The sequence below is a fragment of the Haemaphysalis longicornis genome, unplaced genomic scaffold (assembly GCF_048455015.1).
Source record: "Haemaphysalis longicornis isolate Haplotype H1 unplaced genomic scaffold, Haemaphysalis longicornis Haplotype H1 scaffold_1, whole genome shotgun sequence".
Lineage (NCBI taxonomy): Eukaryota > Metazoa > Arthropoda > Arachnida > Ixodida > Ixodidae > Haemaphysalis > Haemaphysalis longicornis.
In genome coordinates this window covers 39,679,844-39,695,245 of record NW_027526203.1, presented here as the reverse complement: position 1 = coordinate 39,695,245, position 15,402 = coordinate 39,679,844, and positions in this window count along the sequence as shown.

The following is a 15,402-nucleotide window of genomic DNA, read 5'->3' as shown; positions in this document are numbered from 1 at the left end:
AGCATAGGTATTTTTACGCCACCTCCTGGCGCATTGCTGTCTCCACTGATGATATGTGTTCCTTTACCGGAGTGGTCTTTAAAAAGGTGAAATATGTAGCCAAAGCACCCTAATGGCTTCTTGCCAGTTCGTTGAGCTGTCGCTGTCGCACTTCACACTGGTATAAAGGCAGCCGTTTGGACTCATCCGTGTTTCTAGGGCTTTTAAATGTGGATACTACTGAGACGGACTTATGAAGTGATGCTATTTACGTACTGAGAATAATCAGAGAATGGAGCCAGACCAGTTCGCTAATTAGGCAGTCAGGTACTTCGTCCTTATTTTCTATCAGATGTGCAACATCATAGCAATCATAGCAAACATCATAGCAACTTTTCCGCCAGCAGAACCTTCGCCAATTCATCTTGGGGCTCACTGCGACAAATTCCCCCGGCGTAAATAAATCCCCCAGCGAGTCAAGGACTACGAGTGTAGCACAGCTTAAGGCGAGCAACATGACCCACTTGCGTCTCGGGGAAGTGGGGGTCGAGGATCGTTGCTTTTTCTGTAAAATAATTGGCGTCGCTTAGTTGATTCAGTATTACGAATGGGCCAGAGTACGTGGCTGAGAACGTCGTCCTGAAGTCTCCAGCCAGAAGAAGTCGCCAAGAGCATATAAAGCAGACTGGTGGCTTTTGCCATTAAGTGCCTTGGTAAGTGTTTGTGAGGGGCTCGAACGCAGACGGGTGAGACGGCGGGCCTCTTCGGCTCAATACAGCGTTGCGACAATGGACGTGTCCTCATGCTCCGAAAAAGGCAGCACAGTGTGGAGAAAACAGCGTGGTAACGCGCATGCAACAGAAAGAAAAGGGTATACTCTGTACTTTCCTGCTTCGCCGTGTTATGGGCATACGTGGTGAATCGCAGCACCGCATCCCAGTTTTCTGGCCGCAAGCTACATGCATGGCAAGCATATTGGTCAAAGTGCGGTTTGCGCGTTCGGTGAAGCCGTTAATGTGAGGTTGGTAGGGTGTGCTGTTTCGGTAGTCACAACTACAAAGCCGGAGCAGTTATTCGACAATGACGCACTAAACGTTCCTCCTCGGTGAGCATGCAGTAATCGCGCGAAAAGTGTCCTGATGTAAAATGATGCAATGAAGGAAGAACTGCGCGACATCAGTGGCTGTAGCTGAAGGAAGAGCGGCCGTTTCAACACATCTGGTCAAGTAGTTCACACAGACTATAATTCAGCAGGGGTTTACCGATGATTAAGTGAAAGGACCAAGCAGGTCAAAACCAGCTTTCTAAACCGGTGCGCTATAAAGTTTTACCGGTTGTAAAGGGTCAGACAAAGAAAGTATCGGATGCTACGGCGCGTGTAGAGCTGGCATTCGACGACATACTTGGGCATCTCTTTCCACTTTTTCAGAAAAGAATGAAGTAAGGTGCTCCGGCGTGACGTCGTCATGCATGCCGTACAAGATGTTTTGTTGGAGGCTCTTCCGGATCACAAGGAAGAAGCGGGAAACTTTACAGGAAGCGTTTTTCTTCTAAAGCAGGCGTTCATGCATATGAAGGAGGGGTGGATGGGGAGAAGAACAGAGAAGCACGATCGAATAGGGGCTGCAACAAGACATCTTTTCGTTGCTCTTGCTGGAATACTCGGCGTGGAGAAAAGATGCCGAGATTGCGGTGAGGTCTTCATCTTCATCTTCAATTATTTTGATTGGTTAAGAAATCGAGACAGTTAGCATCGGTGTGATGGCGGCCGCTTTTTAAAGACACTTTGAAGTGGCATCCTTGACGGCGCAACAAGAAATTCGCAGCCGACCAGATGGATCGCGTAGTCTAGCCAATCAGCACAGTGAATGATGATCAGTTACGATGGTGAAACGACGGCCATACAAGCATGGACGGAATTCGTTGACGGCGAACACGACCGTAAGGCATTCCACCTCAGTAACTGTGTAATACACTGGTTTTTGTGGCAGTGGTACCTGCGTAAGCAACAGGTGGGCTCCGTTGTGAATGTGAACAAGCACGGCACCCATTCCAATGCCTCTTGCGTCCGAGTGAACTTAAGTTGGCGCCACTGTGTCAAAGTGGCGCACAACAGTGCCAAAAATCAAGAAAGTTTTAGCTGCTCAAAAACATTGTCATGGTCAGGAGTACACTCACATGGTGAGTCTTTACAGAGCAAGGGAGTCGGAGGATGTGCGAGCTGTTCAATTTCGCGAATGAAGCGTCGATCGAAAGTAAGAGCACAAGCCTATAGAGCTCCGAATATCTCTTAGAACCTCCATGATCTCTTAGAGTTCATGATTTCTTGAAGCCAGGGACAGCGGCCATATTGTGCGGGTCCGGTCTACCACCGTCTTCGTCCGCGAAGAAGCCTAGCACGAGTGTCTGGCGGTCCCTGAAATGTCATTTTTTAAAGACGAGAGCAACTTCTTTTATGCGGTTAAGCACTACGCCAAGGCGCTGGGTGTGCTTTTCGAGAGCCATGCCGTAGATAATCAGGTCGTCCTGACGTAGATAATCGCATTCGCACATGCAAATGTCCCATTTCAAGCCGCTCAGGGCAGTGTACATGAAACGCTGGAACGTAGTTGGCGCATGACATAACCCAACCGGCATGACATTGAATTTAAACAGGCCATCTGAAAGGAGCCATGAAAAGAAAACACAAGTTTGGTTCATACAAAAGATTGCCTCGTTAGAATCATACTGACCCCACTTTTAACGTAAACTTCGCTCAAATAAGCCACATAATTAGGAAAAAAGGGAATGGCCACGCGACCCACTAGCTCATTTCCCGCAACAGAACCTATGATGTCACACGAGACAGCTCTGCGATTGGCGGAGGGCGGCAAAAGCAAACGCAAATTAGGCAGAGTATAAGCCTGCCGAACGAGCTATTTGCCTTAAATTTAGGGCACATTCTTTTTAAAGCCGTAAGAATGGTGGTAAGTGTAAGTTACGAAAGCGCATGTAAACATGGAATGACCGCTTGCTACTGCTGTTGTTGGTACTGCGCGCACTATTCTTGTTTAGCTGCACAGAACTGCGGGGCTTTGGGGTTGTCTGAGACGACACTGGCCGATTGATTGACGCGACGGTGTCTTACGTGAACATATTTGTCGCACGAGCAGTATATTTCACGAAAGTATTTTCTCCCAGAACGAAAAAAAAGACAGAGAACGACACGCCACGGTATGGTGGCGCCATCTAGGTTCTGTAACGTAAACAAACGCACGAATACCTCGATACCAACTCTGCCGTACAGTACTACAGGGTGGAGACACCCTTTGAACAGTCCCGTGCCGCTGTGATTGGGTCAACGTGCTCAGCGCGTTCTTCGTTTCGTTTCCCACGCGACCCAGCAACGCGAAACAGATAACTTGATTCAAACTTCGCCAGTTAACTGCGTTGCGGCGATACTTTTAGCACGATTTTTATACAATGACTTGCTTCGGCGGCGAGCGAGTGATCCAAAATGGCGGCCTCAGCATGTACGTGTCTCTACTCTGTACAGCGGACGCGCGTATCAAGGGATCCTAGGCTGCAGAGCGGTCTGTGATGTCATTGCAGCTACGAAAACACACGATTTAGCGGGAAGTTAAAAATTTTAACATAAATCGATTAATTTCTAAGTAAATAAAGCAGCGTTTGCATTCGAACAAGCGCTGGGGGAACTACAAAATACGAAATCTTTCGAACAACAGAAACTTGTATTTTGTCTTCATGGCTCCTTGAAGTTACAAAAGCTATTTATAGTGCAGATCGACTAAGGAGAACAAAAAATAGCAGTGGCTTAGCTCGGCTATGCCAGGATAGACGTAGCGTGAGCTAAGCTTCAGCAGTCCAATCCAATCCAGCCCAGCTCAGTCACTGCTCCTCGCGCATGCGCAGCACGGCTCTCCAGGAACCACGCGAAACCGCTATCTAGCCGCTCCGGCACACTGTCAGACGTGGCTACTGCACATTGGAAATGCAGAGCTGGGCACGCTCCGGCGCCAGTGCGTCTGCCGCGGCTATGACGTCACTCCTCTGGAATGTGCAGACCGGCGAATGTGCAGACCCAATTCTCTACGCACTCGTACTCCGATTAGATTGGATTTCCAATCCAATGACCGGCGCGTTTGCGCAGCACGGCCCTTCAGGGTCCACGCGAAACTGGTCAACCTCAGCCAGTGTAACTTACGCTATAAAGAGTGCTGTAGTTTAGGTTTGGTTAACCCTAGTTGATAGCTAACGCTTCACTGCCCTGGCTAGGCCTAGCGCATCTTGAGAAGTGGTCGAGGTGGAGTTTCGCAATGATATACTGTAATGAGAAATTGGTGCAACCACTGGCCAACCCGCCCGTATGGCTGGTTCACGAATCATCGCCAGCAGCGGCCGCGAGACAGAAGAAGCAGAAGACAAGTCTGCCCGACATAGCCTGCACTGCCCATTTCTGTGGCTGCGCTTCGCTACCAACAAACCCCCTTTAAATTGGTGGAGTGTGCGGGTCCATCGTAAAACCTGGAGCTTCGCAACCGGCGGCTGCCCACCAGAATGTCCCACGAACCAGTCCATCAGCCTACTCCGGCGGGCCAGGTGCCGCCGATTGTCTGCCCTGGAACCATACGCCCGCGGGAGCCCGCTTCGTTCAGCGGGCTAGACGATCGTGACGTGGAAGACTGGCTTTCTACCTTTGAGCGCATCAGCACGCACAACAAGTGGGACGACGCCATGAAATTAAACAACGTGGGCTTCTGTTTCACGCATCTCGCCGAACTTTGGTTCAACAACCATCGTCGAGAGATGACTACCTGGGCCGAGTTCAAGGAAAGGTTTATGAAAGCTTTCGGGCGACCCGAAGTGCGCAAGCTTCAAGCAGAACAGCGTTTACGAGTACGGGCTCAGAAAACTGGAGAAGACTTCACGAGCTACATTGAAGATGTAGTAGACCTTTGCAAGCGCGTGGACCCCAGCATGTTGGAAACTGAGAAGGTAAAACATATCCTTAAAGGTATCGACGACGACGCATTTCAGATGCTGCTTTCCAAGGATCCGCGGACCGTTAGCGACGTCATCAGTCTCTGCCAAAGTTATGACGAGCTGCGCACGCAAAGGGCCTTGACTCGGCGTCCACTCGCCCAAAATGAGCCGCTTGCGAGTTTAGCCGTTGACCTCGACGATCCATCAGTGTTGGTCCGTATAAAAGAGATTGTCCGCGAAGAGGTTGCTCGACAACTTTGCCATGCCGCTTCAAATACTACTCCCGAGCCGGGCCCTGTTCTTCAGTCTACTCTTCGGCATGTAGTTCAAGAACAGGTGGCGGAAGTGCTGCCTTCTTTTAGCCAGCAGACTCCCGTGGCTGCTCCGATTACTTTCGCCGACGTCGCGGGACGGCTTGCGCAGACGAGAACACCGTTCCGACTCCCGGCTCCACGAAGACCTCTTCCTCAGGCGCGGGTTCCAACTCAATTCATGAATCCCTGGCGTACTCCGGACAACCGGCCGATTTGCTTTTCGTGTCACTACCCAGGACATGTCGCACGTTACTGTCGTCGCCGCGTACTGCCTGCCAACGGTCCTCCACCGGAATGCCGCTATCCATATTACGGACGCACATACGGTTCCCCCCCGACGCTGCCCCAAACCGCTTCGGACTCGTACGCGCCCTCGGCTTCCGACCGCCAGCCTTTCGCCGACCGTCGTTCTCAGTCCCCGCGCCGCCGCTCGCTTTCGCCGATGCGTCGTCGTTCCACTCCTGCCACAGAGGAAAACTGACAGCCGCAGTTCCGGAGGCAAGAACTGCGTTGCCGTCAAAAAGTCCAAGCCCTCCACTGTCTCCCGCAAATGTTATTGACGTGTCAGTCGAAAGTGTCGCGACTGCTGCGCTGGTCGATACCGGAGCAGCAGTTTCCATGATTCGAGCCGATCTCTGCCGCAAAATTCGTAAAGTTATGACGCCTCTCTCTGGACTATCCTTACGAACCGCCGACTCCCAACCCGTTCATGCCTTGGCTGCATGTACGGCTCGCGTTTCCGTCCAGGGCGTAGTGTACGTCATTGAATTCATCGTGCTTCCCAACTGCTCTCATGACGTCATTCTGGGATGGGACTTTTTGTCTCGGCACAACGCCCTTATTGACTGTGCGCGTGCCGAAGTTGAATTTTCTGTTCTACCAGACGACGCCACTGACGATAATTCTGCGTCATCCGCCGCTAAACAGGTCGCAGCCGCAGACACGACCATTCCTCCCCAGTCCGCCGTTGTAGTGCCGCTATGTTGTACTTCTTTTGGGGATGCAACTGCCATTTTCACGCCATCCGAGGTCTTCCTCCGCCGCAGGTGCATACCGCTGCCGTTCGCTGTGCTGAAAATTCATTCTGGCGAAACTGGCATGACTATTACCAACCCGTCCGCAAGCCCGTGTTCCTTGCTACGGGGTGAATGCCTTGGCACTGTCGAGCTCGTGGATTCCTGTCGGGTCGTTGACGTCCCAGACAATACGCCTGATCATGACATTTCCGCTCTTACCCCTTCAACGACGACACAACTTTCCAACGACGTGTTTTATGCTTCAATCGATGACGCTCTCGAGCCCTCACAGAAATGTCAACTTCTGGAACTCCTGTGCCGTTTCCGTTCGTCGTTCGACTGCGCACAACCCTCGCTTGGCCGTACCTCTATCATCACCCATTCCATCGACACTGGATCGCATGCGCCGCTGCGGCAGCGACTGTATAGGGTGTCTCCTAGCGAGCGTCAAGTGATCGATGAGCAAGTACGTGACATGCTCCAACGGGACATCATTCGCCCATCGAACAGCCCATGGGCCTCCCCCGTTGTTCTCGTAAAGAAGAAGGACGGCTCGATTAGATTTTGTGTGGACTATCGGCGCCTAAACGGCATTACGCGCAAGGACGTCTATCCACTACCACGCATTGATGATGCCCTCGATTGCTTACAAGGAGCTGAATTCTTTTCGTCCCTGGACTTACGCTGTGGATACTGGCAGGTGCCTGTGGCGGATGGTGATCGCTCGAAAACGGCCTTTGTAACCCCGGATGGCCTCTTTGAATTTAAGGTCATGCCGTTCGGGCTCTGTAATGCCCCTGCCACCTTCGAGCGAATGATGGACGGTGTGCTAAGAGGTTTGAAGTGGAAGACGTGCCCGTGCTATCTAGACGATATCGTTGTGTTTTTCCCTGACTTTGGAACGCACCTTGCACGTCTCCAGCAAGTACTGCCCTGTATCACCAACGTCCAGCTACAACTCAACCTTAAAAAGTGCCACTTTGCTGCGCGTCAGCTCACCATTTTGGGTCACGTCGTGTCTAAGGATGGAATACTCCCGGACAAGAGCAAGTTGCGTGCTGTGGCCGAATTCCCGAAGCCGACAACTATGAAGGCTTTACGGAGTTTCATCGGCCTCTGCTCTTACTTCCGCCGCTTTGTACGGAACTTCGCGTCGATCATATCCCCGCTTACACGGCTTCTCGCTGACGGCGTCGGGGATCTATCGGCGTGGTCGCCAACGTGCGATGACGCATTTACGACCTTGCGGCGCCTCCTCACTTCACCGCCTATCCTTCGGCACTTCGATCCGGGCGCTCCCACGGAGATCCACATCGACGCCAGTGGAGTTGGCCTCGGCGCAGTGCTGGCACAACGGAAACCTGGGTTTAGCGAGTACCTTGTCGCATATGCGAGTCGCACATTCACAAAGGCGGAATTCAACTACTCCGTGACGGAAAAGGAGTGTCTGGCCATTGTATGGGCGCTGGGAAAGTTTCGACCCTATTTGTACGGCCGACCTTTCGACGTCGTCACGGACCACCATGCGCTCTGCTGGCTGTCCTCCTTAAAAGATCCATGCGGGCGCCTCGGGCGATGGGCTCTGCGGCTTCAAGAGCTCGACATACGCGTCATTTATCGGTCGGGCCGTAAACATCAAGACGCTGACGCTCTGTCCCGATCGCCGCTTCCTCCTGAGGTTGCCTGTGTTTTGACTGAGGACAGCATTCTTTCTGCTCTCTCCTTGGAATATTTATGCACTGAGCAACGCAAGGATCTATGGATCTCTTCCATTATTTCCGTCCTCTCTGGACCGTTCCCTCACCAAGGATCCCTAGCCCTTCGCAGACAAGCTTCCCACTTCGCACTGCGTGACGGCCTTCTTTACCGCCGTACCTCGATGAAGGACGTAAATGGCTTCTTGTTATCCCGCGCCATCGCCGTGCCGACATTTGTGCTTCCCTTCACGCCGACCCAACCTGCGGTCACGCGGGTGTCTTGAAGACGTACCATCGGGTCCGTTTCCGCTATTACTGGCGTGGCATGTACAACTTCGTTAGGAAGTACGTCCAGTCATGTGCCACGTACCAGCGCCGCAAGTCTCCTCCCGCTACTTCAGTCGGTCCCTTACAACCGTTACCATGTCCAGCGAAACCCTTCGACCGTGTTGGCATTGACCTCTATGGACCTCTGCCCTGTCCGCCCGCTGGTAACCGGTGGATTATTGTCGGTATCGACCACCTGACGCGCTGTGCCGAGACTGCTGCATTGCCAACGGCTGCAGCAGGAGACGTCGCTTCTTTTATTCTCAGTCACTTCATTTTGCGACATGGAGCGCCTCGCAAGCTCCTTAGTGATCGCAGACGCGTGTTCTTGTCCCAAGTTGTTGAAGCACTGCTCAAGGCATGCCGCGTCGTGCATCGCACAACTACTGCCTATCACCCACAAACAAACGGCTTGACAGAACGCTTCAATCGCACACTAGCGGATATGCTCGCCAAGTACGTCGCCGACGATCACCAGAACTGGGACCTCGTACTACCCTATGTCACCTACGCATATAATACCGCCACCCAAGCTACAACGGGTTTCTCTCCCTATTTTCTGCTCTGCGGACGTGAGCCCTCGTGCACTCTGGACACCATCCTACCCTACCGACCAGATCCTTCAGAGGGCACGCCCCTTTGTGATGCCACGAAACGCGCGGAAGACTGCCGACAACTGGCGCGACGTGTCACTGCCGAAGAACAGTGGAGACAAAAATCTCGTCATGATGACGTTGCTGCAGACCCCACCTATTTACCTGGCTCCCTGGTGTGGCTTTGAGTGCCCTCTACTACACCGGACTATCCAGCAAGCTACTGTCGAAATATCACGGGCCTTACCGCGTCATTGAACGGGTTTCCCCAGTCAATTACGTTGTAGAGCCTATGACCCCTTCTGCGGACCTCCGAAGGCGTGGTCGTGAAACCGTGCACGTGCAGCGTTTGAAGCCTTACCACGAACCGATCGTTTCTTCGGCGCCATGACGCAACAGCCAGGATGGCCCTCTCTTCTCCGGGGGGGGGGGGGGGGGTAATTGTAATGAGAAATTGGTGCAACCACTGGCCAACCCGCCTGTATGGCTGGTTCACGAATCATCCCCAGCAGCGGCCGCGAGACAGAATAAGCAGAAGACTAGTCTGCCCGACATAGCCTGGACTGCCCGTTTCTGTGACTGCGCTTCGCTACCAATAAACCCCCTTTCAATACTAATGTTTGCTATGAATACACTGCTTATTTATATTCTTTTTCCGCCTCACGGCGTTTTTTAAGCCTCGTCGCTGTACGACCGACCACAGCTGTATGTTCGTCTTCCTCCATCGCGCACGGCTCTGCCCCGCGAGTGGGCTCCTGGCTTTCCTTTGTGGCGCGCGCTTATTGCAGCGGCGGCGGCCTCCTCGCCGTCCTCCGCCAAGTGGCGACAAGGGTTCCACGCACGTCTCCGGTCCCTCGTCGCCTACCTCTCTGCTGCCGCCTATCTCTCCCCGCCTTGGGGAGCTGCTCTGTGGCGGGCGCTCCGCGAAGTGGCGACACGGGTATCCTGCACGCCTCCATTCCCTCCCCGCCTATCCATCGGCGAAGGGGTGGCAAGCTGGGCTAGTTAAAAAGACATTCTTGGATGAAAGCAGCGCGAACTTAAACAAAGACAAAGGAAGCTGAATACAAGTTCTATCAGCGTGCGTTTGAGAGAGAATGAATTGTCATTAGAGAGCCCCGTTACTCCCATTTCTCATCACATTGTACTAGGTGCAACGGATGTAAAAATAATTTTCATGCCACTGACATTTTATTTAGACACCGTGAACGAATGCCCTGCGAAATTATAGAACCGTTCCACATAGCAGAAAGAGGAGACAAGTGTGTCAGCCAAGCAAGCGTGTGTCTTCATCCCAAAGAGATTGCATATCTGCGTGGGCCTTGACTGTAGCCGGTATCTATCTAGTTGCCTTATCACCGTGGATTTTGTAAACTTGTTTCACTTATGCGCAGTGCTTTTTAGAGATTTGTGTTAAATGTTTATATTCACCCTTCTTGATGTTAAACTTTATTGTTAGACCAGCGGCTGTTCTGGTGTTCCCCTTCCTTTGTTTTTGTTTAAGTTCGCACTGCTTTCATCCAAGATTAAGCCTATCTCTCCCCGCCATCGGGCCGCTGCTCCGTGCCGGGCGCTTGCCGAGGGGGGTGTGGCTAGATCTCTAGCTCTCAAGGTCAAGACTGGTCACCCGCGTTGACTGCCCGAGGTAGAGTAGTGTAGCTTTCGCTACAAAAAATGAGGCGCAGCTTTCACTAGTGCTGCAAAGCCATAGACACAGCGGAATTGATCGGCACCTACGTGAACCTGGTCATGTGTTGCGCAGTGATGTGACGGCTTCACGAGCGCCGGTGAGGCTCGGAAGGGCCATGCCTAGGCTAGCGAAGCGAGCGCAAAGCCATGCACAGCTGCGCCAGGGGCTGCTTGGCAATGCGTGGTGACGTCATCTCTTCCGCGAAGATTTTTGTCGCGACCGACGGATAATGCTTGGCTCGAACAGCTGCGCTATTAAGAAAATCTCAGGTACGATTATTCGGTCTTCTCACGCTGAAAAGAAATATAATGTGCATAATTTATATAGCAGGAAAAAAAAGAGTAGAAAGGAGGAGGAATAAACATTTATTTGCAAAAACGGTCGTTCCAGTCCTTGTCGGCTTCTTTAGTCCAAGAAGCCGTGGTCGTCAGTGGCCCGCGCCGCCAAGGTTGTTAGCCAGAGCTGGACATCCAGGGTCGGGTTATACAGCAGGGCCTGCCAGTGTGGTAGAAGTGTTGGTAGTGGCCACGGAGCTGGTCTGGGGTTGTTTGAACAGTCCAGCACCATGGGTTGCAGCGTGTTAGGTTCGTCTTCGCAGTACTGGCATTGAAACTGGTAGAGTCCCGTGTGCATCGCATGATGTAAAGGGCCATGCTGGTAGGAGTGTTGGTTTGTAAGCGGCGCCGGGTGGTAGATTGTTCGCGGTCGACCTTGTGATGTGGACCAGCCTGTAGCTGTCGTTCTTTCCGGTAGTGGTCGAGGCGGTCCCGATATGTGTTGGGTACTGCCTCTGTGCTTTGAGTTGCTGGCACTGGAAAAGCGGTGGCAGGGAGTGCGCGGTGTATGTGTTCGCGGGCTGCGGCGTGGGCCGATTGATTACCTTGTACCGCTGCATGTTCTTGCGGGAATACGGTTCGGGTTTCTTGTAGCGGCTGGTGATGCGAGGTGAGTACATGCAGTGCGCCGCTGATGATCCACTTTTTGTAATTGCGGCATGCCTGTTGAGAGTCTGTGACTATTGTCATTGGTTTAGTCGCAGTCGTCATTGCTATTGCTATAGTTAGCTCCCCTGCCGCCGTGGAGCTTCTGGCTCGGGTGGATGCTGTTGTGCGCTATTCACCACGGGAATTAACCACTCTGATGGCATAGCTGTTGCACTGCGAATATTTCACGGCGTCCGTGGAGAGTACGTCTTTGGTTTGTGGTATTGTTAGTTGTTTCTGTAGATACATGGCACTTCTGCGGCGTCGTTCTTTGTCGTATTTTGGGTGCACGTTGCGTAGGATGTGTAACACGTAGATGTTTTCTCTGATGTGGGGTGAGAAGTGACTTGGTTGGTTTGAAGCATCTTCTAAGGGGTAGCCAAGTCGGGTGAGAAGCGCTCTTCCGGTGGGTGTTAATTGTAGACGGCTCATCTGGCTGGCTTGTTGCGCTTCGACTAGCTCTTCCCAGGTGTTGTGATTTACAAGTTTGACAAGTGTGTCAGTTGATGCGGTTGTGGGGAGTCCTAGTGTCAAGTTCAATGGCTTGCGGATGACAATATTCTTATTTTTGCTTTTGTGCATGCTTGAGACCTAAGTAGGGCGTACAGTACGTTGGGCGACTGTATATAAGTGATTGTATGTTTTTTAGGCTGTCCTTTTTTTTACTGCATGTTTTTTCCGCTGGTCAGGGAAATAGGTCAATAGGTAATGGGAGAGGAAGGGTCCCTCCCCTATTACAGGAAAGCTACAACTATAGCCTCCCTCAAAGACTCCAGATCGACCAAGCGGGCCTGTTTGAGGAGGTTTGTGGCTTGCTGATTACTTTTTACCTCAACGAGGATTTCTCCAGTCCGGCGTTTTTTACCTTAATGATGATGATGATGGTTGGAGTTTTTTGGCGCAAGGCCACTTGGGGCAAAGAGCGCCAAACAAAAGTATGTAAAAGAAAATAGTGGCTACTAAAGCCAAAATAACAGCAGTAAAATCAATCAACGGCAATGGTGATGGCTGGTGTATAGGGCCAGTTTTGATTACGCATGATAGGAAATGAGGTTTAAAAACTTAATGTCTGACAAACATTTAAAAACGCGTTGCACAGAGACCATGGCATTGTCACCCAAAAACAAGGAAGGGTGTAGCGGAAAGTGTTGTCTGTATAGTTCCTTGAAGTGTCTGTGTCTTGTTGTGTCGAGTGCCTTGCATGTTATTAGGATGTGGACTACGGATAGGCCCTCCCCACACCTGCTACACACAGGTCTTGGAGAGCTAGTGAGCAGGTGTGAGTGTGTTACATGTGTGTGGCCTATCCGCAACCTAGCTAAGGTAACTTCAATGTGTCTGTTGTGTGAGTCAGTAGCGTATGGTCCCAAGTGTGGTTTTATTACGTGTAACTTGTTATCTGTCTGTTCACTCCAGTGTGATTGCCATGTGTTGTGATGTTGGTGTCTGATGTGTGGCTTCATAGCTGTGTACGGCAGTGTTGCTATGCCCACTGAATTCAAGAGTGTAGCAGCAGTGGCCATTTCATCTGCGGTTTCATACCCGGCTATTCCACAATGGCCAGGAACCCAACATATTGTTATTTCAAGACTTGATGCGTATGCCGCCATAAGGGCCTTAAAACAAGATTGATTACATAATTTTTTGAGCGTTTTCTGGACAAAATTGCACGTACAACACTAAGAGAGTCTGTAAAAACTACGGACTTTGGAATTTGATGTTGGACAATGTGGTCTAAAATAAGTAAAATGCCGTGTGCTTCAGCTGTAAAAATGCTGTTGTGGGAGTTCATTCTTTTTGCCATGTTAAAGTTCAGTCCATGGGCAGCACAAGACACAGCATCAGCTGTCTTTGATGCGTCGGAGTAAAACTCTGCACACTGGTGCTTATCCTGCAGGAAGAGGAATTGCTGCATAATAGCTGCCCTTGGTGCCCGGTTTTTGTCGAACTGCACAAAAGATAGGTCACAGGAAACATCCCTGGCTTGCCATGGTGCAATAAAATCAATGATCGGTGTCTTGTGGATATATGAGAATGACACTGCTAGCTCAGAAGCTTCTGCTCTCACTCTGAGAGGGAACGGCATGGGAATAGATGGACGGTTTAAAAAGAGCTGCTGTGAGGATGCATCATGAATGGTCGAGTTAAGAGGATGATTTGTCAGAGACATGATTTTAGAGGCATACAATAGGTCAGTGTATATCCTCTGGTGATACAGGGACCATTTGTGGCACTCTGCATAGAGGCTTTCAACAGGGCTGGTGCGAAAGGCGCCACAAGCAAGGCGAAGCCCCAAATGCAGAACTGGGTCAAGCATTTTAAGTGCCGTTTTCGTTGCAGACCCATATACGGCGCTGCCGTAGTCCAAGCGAGATCCTACCAGTGCAGTATAAAGACGCAGGAGTAGCTGCTTGTCTGCACCGTACGATTGGTGAGAGACGACTTTAAGGACATTCAAAGTTTTTAGGCATTTTTGTTTAAGCATTTTCAGATGAGGAAGAAATGTTAGTTTGTTTTCGAATATTAGGCCTAAAAACTTGTGATCCTTTTCTACAGGAATCGACATGCCGTTTAGAGTAATGTCAGGGTCCACATGGATCCCACGAACGCGGGTGAACACAACAAAAGTACTTTTTACGGGGTTCAGCTTAAAGCCGTTTGTGTCCGCCCAGCCAGCAAGTTTGTTCACGCCGAGCTGGACTTGACGTTCACAGATTGACATATTACATGATTTAAAAGATATTTGGACATCATCTACATAAACTGAACAAGAAATGGTTGGTGGCAATACCTTACGGAGTGAGTTCATCTTCACTATGAAGAGTGTGCAGCTCAAAACACCTCCTTGAGGCACGCCATTTTCCTGAACATGTACATTAGAAAGTGCACTACCAATTCTTACACGGAAAGTTCGTTCAGACATGTAGCTAGAAAGTGTGCTAAGCATGTTGCCCGAAACACCGAATGACTTCAAGTCACTCAAGATGCCGTATCGCCATACCGTGTCGTAGGCCTTTTCTATATCAAAGAAGACTGTAATACAGAACTGTTTGTGAATGAAGGCATCTTTTATGTAGGATTCCAACGCAACAAGCCTATCATTGGTGGAGCGCCCCACCCTGAAGCCTGCCTGGCAGCTCTCGAGAAGAACGTTGTACTCAAGGAAGTACACGAGTCTGCGATTGATCATATTCTCGAAGAGCTTGCACAGGCAGTTTGTCAGGGCTATAGGACGGTAACTTAAAGGGGACGACGGGTCCTTACCCTCCTTCAAAAAATCCACTACTACGGCCTCCCTCCAAGACTTTGGAATGTGCCCTGAAAGCCATATTTTATTATATAGATGTAGAAGTGTTTCGAGTGTGTCTGCGTGTAAGTGTTGTAACATTGTGTACGTGATGTTGTCTGGGCCTGGAGCTGAGGGTTTACACGTGCTTAGAGCAGCCCTCAGCTCATGTAGTGAAAACAGGGAGTTGTAAGAAGCCTGTGATTTGTTGTTGTCGCGTAGGAACTTCTTTTCACAAGAGGCTTTATGTTTCAGGAAAGTGTTTGTGTAGTGTGCTGAACTGGACACGTGTTGGAAGTGTTGTGCGAGTGTGTCAGCCTGGTCTTCGAGTGTGTCCCCTGTAGTGCTGACCAGAGGCAGGCTGTGTGTTTGTTGTCTCTTGAGTTTGCGTATTCGTGTCCATACTTTCCTTGTGTCTGTGTAGGAGTTTATTGATGTTATGAATGTACACCAACTCTCTCGTTTTGCCTCACGGCGCACACGTTTTCCTAACGCCTTGGCTCGTTTGAACAAGAGGAGGTTTCCCGACGTGGG